The sequence below is a fragment of the Struthio camelus genome, chromosome 3 (genome assembly GCF_040807025.1).
Source record: "Struthio camelus isolate bStrCam1 chromosome 3, bStrCam1.hap1, whole genome shotgun sequence".
NCBI classification, from domain to species: Eukaryota; Metazoa; Chordata; class Aves; order Struthioniformes; family Struthionidae; genus Struthio; species Struthio camelus.
The window spans coordinates 21,192,884-21,203,495 of NC_090944.1; the positions used below are offsets into that span (position 1 = coordinate 21,192,884).

The 10,612-nt window shown below is 37.7% G+C and overlaps 1 long non-coding RNA gene across 1 annotated transcript in view; it reads left to right on the plus strand.

The window, feature by feature from the left end:
* Positions 1-10,326, plus strand: part of LOC104145357 (uncharacterized) — a 34,536-nt gene extending 24,210 nt beyond the window's left edge. The window contains exons 3-4 of the long non-coding RNA XR_694312.2: positions 993-1,156; positions 10,193-10,326. This is a non-coding gene — a long non-coding RNA (uncharacterized lncRNA). The remainder of the gene's footprint in view (positions 1-992; positions 1,157-10,192) is intronic.
* Positions 10,327-10,612: the final 286 nt, after the last annotated feature.

Genomic DNA, 10,612 nt, shown 5'->3' on the forward strand with positions numbered 1-10,612 from the left:
GAACTTTTTTCAAGGATTCTACTCCATTTGTTTGGGTGTGACAGAATAGTTTGATGCGGGAATATTTTTGCAAATGAATTTCTTCCTGCATATTTCCCAGAATACCTAATTTAAACTGATCGCTATAGAGCATTCAGAGAAGATACTGACTTTATAGTGTCTGTAATTGCAGTGACTCCAGAAACATTTGGAGAAATCATTCAGTATCCACAAGCAGTTCTTCACATACTTCTGAATGGAAAACACATTCAGTAAACTAGCTGATTTACAGTATAAAGGAAAAAGTTAGTCAAGCAAATTATCTGTCAAGAATTGTTGACCAAGCTCTGTTCAAGCCCGTTTGCTGAACTGAGCTGTTTATTATTTCTTCCTGAGAGATCTTATGGTTCCCTGTTTTCCTGCTAAGACTTTATTTTGTTCCTAAAGCCATCATCTCCCTTTCTTTAGTTACTGGCTGCCTAGGTATCTGAGATCAGTTTGCATTATACAATGAACCAGAAAACATATCTTTAACTCATTCCTTGAGAGGTATAACTTAGGTGATTAGATGCCTGGTATGGTATGTTTGACATTTGTACATAAGCAAAATAGATGTAGCCAATGTCAGAAAAAAGCATGTTATTGGGGGAATCGGCACTCTGCATTAACGGTGCCTATGATTTTTAATCAGTCTGATTCTTTGAACAATTTGTTCCAGCTAAGAACAGATTGAGCTGTTCTTTGAATCATTCTTAGGCAGGCATTTCAGGGTGAGCTCATGACAACTTTTCTTTGTGCTGAGTTCACTTAAGGTAAAACTTACTGAAATGTAAAAGGTTTATAAAGGTGCTGCATGCTACCTAAGATCCCAGCAGGCTTAATGTGGAAGCCTTTGTGTGCGTGTTTCACATTTAAACAATTAACACACACAATTTTCTAGTTACCTGGTTTGCTTTCGGTGGTGTATCCCAGATCTGTTTGACATTTAAATGTTCATCTTTCTTTGAATATAGACTTCTCCGGATGAGACTCATGGGATAAAGTATTCAAGAAATTGAACATAGGACTGGTCATAGGAGGTTTCCTCCCTTTCAGGGAATAGCTCCACGACTCTGAACTCTGCAGGGAGGAAGTGCAGAGTTTAAAACAGAAGACATGGCTGTTCTGACTATTCTTGGTAAGCAGTGCAATTGAGAGGTATAAGCTATTACACCAAAAGATGTTTTTGGGTGCATGGCAGCCCAAGGCCTATGGATTACATAGATGACTTGATATACTTTTGTATACACAGGCACGTGTATTTTCTGTGAGTTCCTCTGTTGTAGTTTGAGATTTTACTGTGGCCTGCTTCGTAAGGACAAATTAAGAAATGCAAAAACGGAGGCAAACTCAGGAGTGCATAATTATAGGATTTTACCTTTTCTCAGTTCAGAGTAGTAGTCCTTTTGATTCCTCTTTAAAAAGAAAAAAAAAACAAACACTACAAAGGTCTCACTGAAGCTACTGAGAACCAAAAGTAGAAGGCATAATTGCAGTTTAATGAAGCCAATTTTAAATGCTCCTTTTATCTCTGCTGGGATGTTTATTGTCACAGTTCAAATTTTCTCTTCTTAGACAAATTCAAGCCATTTGCTAACCTGTTCATGCTAAATGTCACCCCGTAAAATAAGTAACTTTGACAAATCTGCCCCCGACTCTATTGCCTCAGCATGTTAAAAATATCACATTCCTGGAAATGGTGACTGCCATTTGTCATTTCTGCCAAAAAATGCCGTGACTTTTCTTGAAGTAATACTGGAAAAGTTCTGAATTTCAGTGAATTCCTTAAGCAAAACAACAAGATAAAACCCCATCGCAGGGTAAATACACATAGAATTTACATGTTCATGGGCTTGGCAGCACCCGCAGTAGAATTTCTAATTTTGTTTAAAGGCCAGAGGTAAGATCCAAACAGCAGCCACTTGCCTACTATGCAGTTTTCTTCCATAAAAATGCCGCAGTTTCAAAGACCACTCCCCCCCCAACTGCTGATGTACCAGATGGTGCATAGACACCAAGATGTTTACCTAGAAACCTAATTAGGCAATTAAAAACTTGTGCTACCTGTTAATGTAACACAAGCATCAGTATTTGATGAGTATTTATGTACCAAATAGCTACCTGAAGCTGTTTGGGATTTACAAATGAGGTCGCCTAAGTCTCCCAGAGGGCCCGGTCTGGTACACATGCTCTGAGAGCATCTAATAAGATCCAAAAACCTGGGGCTCCCCAAAAGACAAGGAAAGTAACAGTGGCCACTTTTACCTAAAATATTGCCAAAGGAAGAAAAGGTCACATATGTTTCACTTATTAGCCTAATGTTGGACTATTCATCTGGAGATGTGGGTGGAAGCCTCACCCCCCTGAAACTGAGAAGGTTCAGATCTGTACCTCCCAGCTTCCAAGGACATAAACCTAGAAGATACAGTATGCATAATCTGGTGGCGCTCATCCCCCTCTAGGTGAAGTCACCACCAATCAGCCAAGAGTGTGAGGTTCAGGTTTCAGAAAGAAAGAAAAAGAGCAAACATTTGGGTTTAGGGGGCGTTTTGTTCTGGATCGGGGTAATGGACTTGGTTAACTTCTTCTGGTTAATGTTCCTGGAACCGTTTTTGTGAGGGGAGTGATAAAGACTAGCCAAAAATGCTAAATGAAGTTTAGTTTAGGAGTGAATAATGCAACAATGATTTCTGCACAATATGAAATTATAATTAGACAATCCTTTGACCTCCAGCACTATGGTATTTAAAGATTTCATGGTTTTTAATACATTTAGCCTCATGAAACTACGAGGCAGCAGGAAAGCGGATAATTTACAGCTCCCAGTTGTAAAATGGTTATCCAGTTATTATCCAGTCTATTAAATACCCAAACATATATATGCATTTGCACAGACCATAAAATATTAGTCACAAAATTAAATGCACACAATTACAATAGAGTATTAATATGTCCATTTTTGACATTCTAGTTTTCTGCTTCTTGGTAAAGTCTGTTCTTCAGTCCTCAATTTATTATAAAGCTTAGATTTCTGTCCTGAACATTATATTAGCCATATAATGGGTGCTATGATAGCATATCTTTCTGTTCAGAGTTACAATTGAATTGGCAGCCAATCAATGTGTGCCCCTGTGCCTTCATCTAAAATGAGCTGTAGCCTGTGGCTCCTTCAGGTAAGTTCTGTCAATTTAGCATGAAAAATGATAAGGGATGAGCTCGGTCTTCTGAAGAACTGATGCAAAAGGTAGCAATATCGCATGACCCTAGGGATTGCTGGATAACTGCTTTGTACTGTAAAAGAACTGAAAGAAATAGCTTGGCTTCTAGGCGTTTTATGTCTCTGAGGCAGAATATGAAGTACCTGATGAGGAAGTTATGGTTCAAAGGAAGGTTACAAAAATAACAGCAGCCATCCTAAACTTATCTAAAAGATTTACAAGAAGTCTGCTACAATGTGTGGGTTTTGACCTCCAGGAACACTAAATTTATTCATCTTGTGCTAGGGAACAAAACACACTCGGGGCTTTAAATCAGCTTCATTTCTGTGCTTCAATGCTTATGGGATTTGGAGCAGAGGTTTAGATTATAAGGAAATAGTTGTCAAGTGTAAAGTATAATTAAGACAATTTTGGTGCCAGAACCAAGATTTTATTTTTCCTGTGGACTAGGGAATTCAGCTTTTCTCAGCTGTTTATATAGAGAGGGTGTGGAGGAGATTTCTTTTTTCTCTTTCTTTCGAACAATCAAAAATGCACCAATGTGATGTCTGTGTCACATAAGCTGAGAGCTTTATTCAGATCCTACTATAGATTTACTTCCCGTTCAGGACTTGACCTAATGCTTTACAAATCTTCCACAGATTTGACTTCCTTAGAGTTCCTTAGAACTCGTTGTAAATTTAACCAGCCTCCTAATGTGATGCTTCAGGTGCTACATGTAGACCAAAACTCACTAAATACTTAAGTTTCCCTGCAAAACCTTTATCAACTGCAGTTTTAGAGAATGTTTTATAGCAGACCTCATCTACCATACCTGTTGTGCTCATATAGTTATTTTACTGAGTTTTATTCTGAAGACATGAGAGTGTCTCCAGCCAAGGACTCGGACTTCATGTACTACAGGATATACAAGGTTTGTACAGGCAATTCAAGACCTATATAGACACATAGAAAAGTATCAGGCCTTGCCTTTAAGAATTACTAGTATAAATCAATAGGCAACAGTAGGTACATTATATGATCAAACTCAATGTGACATTCATCATGCAATGTAAGGGTGACTTGCTCACTTCCTGCCAACGAGTTCCTCCTTTTATAATCTTCCTTGATGAGGTATCCTCTCCAGCCTTCCCTACCATTGTGCCCAAATGCTCTTTTTACCTTTCCCACAACCAGTTAGTAAGACCCATTGCTGGATCCTGGGGAAAATCCCAGGATGATCTAGCATCAGAACTACATTGAAATGACAGAACGGCATCTTTAGGTCTCGGATGTTCACCCATCTCAGGTGAGTTTTATCCTGGACAGACTCACCCTCTGAAACTGTGTCTAACAGACATCGATATCTGAGAGTGTTTGTGTGGTAGTGTTGTAAACAGCTGAAGGTTTTTTCCTAACCCTTTTTGGTAGTAACTGGCTGACACACTAATTGCTACAAACTCAATCGCAATTCCAAACCTACTAAAGTCAATAACAGGTAGATTAATCTCACTCCCCTCTCACCCCCAGAGGATATATCAATTATAAGAAGGAGCTTAGATGACAAGCTTAGACTAAACCCCTAGAGTTTAGATAGTTAAAGCTAAGTGAGATGAATCTACTCCAGAATCTGTCTACAACATTCCCCCAAATATTGGATCACACTGTAAACCAATGTCTGCTCTTCCTTAACCTTCCTAGAGGAAGTTTTTCCTTTTTCTTCTGCAGTTCATACAAGATATCAGGGAAAATCTTTGGGCTTTCTCTCTACTCCAAGACAAGTACACCCTTTATTTTTAATTCAATCCAATGGAGAAAGATGGTACACTACCATTTGAACTGCAAGTTACACAGCAAAAGCATACTCTGTTGATTAGAATAGTAACCTGGAACTTGGGAGCTCAGTGCAAGTCCTTGCTTGCCCACGGTTTTACAGTGCCCGTGTCAGGAGGTTGTCCATGACACATCTCTGCTGAGGAAGAAACCATGTTGCAGGCAATCCTGACTGACCTAGTCCGTGTATCCGGCTCACACAGTCCACAAAAGGTCCATTTTGGGATCAGAAGTCGTGTGGATAAATCCACAATGCATGGCAATGCATGGCCTTGCTTCCAGGACTGAGCTAGCTTATGAAAGAGTCAGTTTAAGCATCTCTCTGCTCTCGGAGCAAAGTTGCAATTTACTTTACTGTGATCACCCCCTAACAATTAAATACGCTCATTCTTCCCTATTTCACAGGCTGTCAGGAAAATAAAAGCTTCAAAACTCTGGAAAGGTGAAATACTATGGAAGGTGGTCCAGCTAAACTAGATGCCAGAATTTTGCCCGGAATATAACGAAACTAAGATTACAATTCATCTATTTTTTAATTTTTCTATTTAGTTTGTGTAACAATGTAATTGAGCTTATACTGATTGGTGGGACAGAAGGAGTGTGGGTGACTGTGGGAGGAAATCAGTTTCCTGTAGGAACTGCAGTAGGTGAGGAAAAAATGTGTAAGACAAGGAGGCACAATGTAAAAGAGGAAATTAGGATAGAATCACATCTCTATTGAGGTAAATGTATATACAGAGAAAGACTGAAAATATGTCTCTCTTAAAACAAGAAAATTAACTTTATTATATGTCACCAAAAAGAAACGTGTGTTGTTTAGTATGTGTGCTTGGAAAATGGGATAGTTAACTACATGGTGGTCTAGTCCTGCTCTACTAAATCACTAGTTTTGTCATTGTCATTGGACAACAGACTCCAAAAACTTGGTACCAGATTTACAGAAGCATTTAGATACTAAAAGGCACTTGGGGGATTTACACAAGAGCCTAAGATTCAGATCTAGGGCAGCTCATTTCCCTTGATTGCATTAAGAATTTGCAAATACCCTTGTAACTCTTGGAAATAAAAAATTTCAAGGGAAATTAAGTACCTAACCTGCTAAAATATGTTTCTAAATTTTACAGGGGCTAATTTCACAGCAGGATTCAGCTGCTGCAGTGCCACCTGCGCCATGTTTATGCCCAAGAGTACCTTCCAGATTTACCCAGGAGCTCTCTCAACAAGCTAGTGATCTACCTCACTTGTTAGCTTTGTGTTGGTCTGACCATTCATTTAGGTTGACCGGCTCCCTCTAGATAAGAGTTCAAGTTTCCCTTCAGCTTTAAGAGAGAAGCTGAAGACAAGCTAATCGACTGTCTTTTCCAGAGTGCTACCTTACTTTTCATAAATATGACAATGTTCATGTATATGTGAACACAGCAACACACGAAAACGCTTTCTTAAACTTCAGCATAGACTCAAGATAAGGCAAAAAGATAACATCCATCTAATTACACTTTTATAAACTGAACCATACCTTCAGTGAAAGAAATTGAGCATTCTGATCGCATTGTATTTTGTGATAAGCTAATGCATGTCAAAACATATGCCATGAATAGTTTCTAATACTTCATGACATTACAAACACATTAGAGCTTGCCACAAGATTTTAATGAGTGATAAGGAATATTTTAGGATCAGATACTTAATAGGACAAAGGATCTAAGCTTGTGCAAGAGTCAGACTGGGCACTCACTTGAGTTTGCACATATTTAAACCTGTTGAACCTAGTAAATAATTTATATGAGAAGGACAATATGTTAAAGAAATAGTACCATCAGCATTTTTCTGTTTGCTTTTTTTTTTTTAGTGAACCATCTATTCTTCTTTTTATATGAGCATTAGAGCTCTCGTCAGGACTTCTGACCGCAAAGAAAGGTACAGTTGAGAATCTAGTGCAAAATATACGAAACATGCCCATTCCTGAGGCGTTGCTCAAAACACGTGCTCTAGACATATGGTTTAGGCATCAAACTTACTGATAATCTGGTCTGGTACATTCACCTATATGATGTGGTACAGCCAGGTTGGCAGTTACACAGTCCACCGTTTGGTTAAGAGTAGTTGCCACCTCTGGTCACAATAGCTAAAGGCAGACATCTGGTCCAGCTGAACAATTGAGAGCTTCTGAACAAGTGCTCAGGCTGTGCATGGAAAGAGAGAAGGATCTCAAGAGGATAAGCATCCCACAGTACTGGACCCCTACCTTAAGCTGCCAGGGCAGATAAGCTGTCCTCCTCAAGATGCCTTTCTTCTCTGCAGTGAACAAAGGCATCCTGGATGACTAGTTTAGATTAGAGGATTAACTGTTAGAAGGCTGGAGTTGGCTGAAGCGTTTCTTCAGGTAGATATCTCAGATCTGCATATTCTGGCATATTACTCCTACTGTAACTTTGGAATTCACTTAAGTATTACCGGAGGAGGGAGGAAAGACATGAGAGAGGAAAGGGAAATAATGCTCGTGCATCTCTTCTCTGAGTCAGCAGGGATATAATTAATTAGTTGTATGCTAACAAACTCTCTGTTGTTTAGCGGAAGCGTAAAAGTAAGGTACTGAGACAATCTTCTTGCCTAAATTATTAATACTAACACAGGAAACCTAGAAACAACTATCGAAAAGATATTAATAATAAAAAAAAGCCTAAATGTAATGAGGTTATTTAAAGAAAAAAGATTAAGACAAACATACTTATAAAAGCGATAAGAGAATAGTCATTTCTGCCCCTTAGACACAGAAAACAAGTAACGGACAAGGAAACTGAAGATGAGGTATTAAGAAAGTTTTCACAATAGGCAGAACATTGAAGGAATAATCTACACTGTTACTCCACAGTTTCCCGAGGCAGGCAATAGAGACCCTTGAAAACAGGAGTATTTGTCAGCAGGATTGGCACAGTTTAAAATGGCACTGTCCTGAGGTCCCTGACATTCCTATCTCTGCTTTTGACAATTTTATTAGCAATTTCAGTTGGATAATATTTTATTCACTTCTTTCTTCTTTCTTTTTTCCTTTTTTGTTTTTCTTTTTCATATTGCTGTAAAACCATTTTTCTGTTGGTGCAGTTCAGGCCAATTCAGGGCTGGATTAAGCCTATGTATCAGTTTACAAAACATTTCTTAAGGCAGTTAAAGCCAATCAGAAGGCCAGGGAAACTACCATGAGCTCAGCTCTTTCCAAAAACAACAGAAAAAAAGGCCATGTAGAGGAGAGTCTTTATGGCCTGAAGAATCTAAATACATTCCACTTCATTATTTTGATAAACTAATATTACTAATATACCTTGTTTTCCTTAACGTTATTTGAATCCCAGAGTAAACTTAAGGTAACTGTCCCTGTCATGCTTCACAGAATTACAAATTTACATCCAAGGAATATTCAGTATAATTTTAGAAAAGAATGGATTCTGCTAAGTAATTTTGTCCTGTGAATAGATTCAAATACGGAAAATCTGGTAGAAATATGCCAACACTACTCCTTTAGTAACAGGCAGTGCCAATCTTCTTAGAGACTTAGAGGAAAATATTTGGTAGCCAAAACAGATTCTACAAATTCTTTAACTTCTAATAGAATGGAAGTCAAAGACTCTTGTCTTCACAAGTAAGATAAAGAGCAAAAAAATATATATACGATACCTTAATAACTGAGCAATACATTTAATACCTCACTTAAACGTTTCTTTCCTGTTGAAATAAAATCATATTAGTCAAGTTAGGCATACAAAGCCTCAGCCCCACTTTTTCATTTAGAACGCCTCATTTTATGCATATCTGTCTATGTGTCTTTCTACCATCATATTGAAAGCTAGTGTCCAGGTGACAAATTATGGAACTGTATGACAAAAATGCCCCTGTAGAAACAAAGTATACCATTAGCCACATTTTCTGAGTAACTCTTATTTATTCTCTGTAGAATCGTCATTGCTAAAAGTTGCAAAATTGAGGGAAAATCTGTTGCAAAAGGAAGACCTCTGAATTCTATAGAACTTCTTTGAATGCCTGGAAAAACCTAAAGTAATGAACTCTCAGAGTCTGAGGTGATATTATTGTAGAAAAGCTATTAATTTTAAAGTTTTGTCACTGTCTTTGCGCCCTGCACAGGGGGATTACTAGAAACTTAAGCACCTAACGTTACAGGCATGTGGATAAAAATAAGATCATCTGGTAAAAAGATTTTAAGACACTCTAAAAACATTTAAAAATGGTTTTCATACATATATACAACTTAATGCACAATGATTTGATTTCTTATAAGAGTTTTCTGAACATGAATTTGTAATCACTTACTTAAGGAAGTAACTGAATACAATATTTAAATATATGCTTAATTTTGATTAAAAGTCACCAGATACTATCTCTTAAGGATATTTCTTAATGCAATGACTATTTCTTTATGCAATGACTTCAGAAATAATTGGTATTTTATCGGTACTTTATCAAAACTTTTCACAACAATCTCAAATGTAAATGAGGAAGCAAGTTTGGCTTCTGCCATGTTGAGTCTTCAACAAAAGTAGAAATATCTCCAAGTGACAAGTACTCATATCCTGAGAGTCACCTAAAAGTGAAACATTCACTTAGTTCCCATTTAAGCTTCATCGTACTTCATCTCCTCCACAGCTAAGGGAAAGTTGTTTTTGTTACAAAATTCCTGCTCTCTATAAAATAGCTATTTCTGAATATTAATAGAGACCTTTTCTAGATCTTACATGAGTGTGTTCTTAAGCTAGTCCACCTAAGGCAGGTCGACCAACAAGAGAAGTGACTATATTTTGGACCTATGAGGATAATTCAGTCTCCTTGAGTACCAAAGTACATTTGAAAAGAAGATCCCAAGTAAAGAAATGAAAATTTTGTGTTCAGACTGACATGACCCTTAAAAGGATCTCACATGGTGAAACTGCTGTCTGAGGAAAGTGTCTCTCACTGGCAAGATAATGCAGTTGGAAATAAATCACATAATTGATATATGGCCATGAGCAACACCAAACAAGTTACATCTCTCAATAACTGACATTCACAGTTCCACTTTAATGCTTGATGATTTTTTTCCCCTGTTATTCCTATCAAAGTAGTAAACTGTTTATACATTTTATTGATATTTTCAGCTGTGTCCTCAGGGAAAGAAGTACAAGGAGAACAGGACTGCACTGAAAAAAAGAAGATAGAACAAAGCCATGATTTCCTTCAGTTGCCGCACATCTACAGGGAAGAGTAATTTGTGGAAACATGGAGATGGAGGGGTAATGGATTTCTCTGTCAAAATGATGAGTGAAAGAAAGACGTAATTACCACTAATGCACTTCAATTACGGCTCGACGGTTTTTTAGCTGTATGTTCCCATTTAATTTTCATTTAAAACAAAACAGTTGCCACAGACCCAGAGCTAAAAACAGAAAACTCTTTCAGCTACTGGCAAATTAGCTAGTAATGTTCTTATTATATAAGCACAGGGAAGATTGGCTTCTTCCAGGCAAACACAGGAAGTGCTTGTTTGTTTCAGGCACTACTTCTTCTTCCCAGCAAAC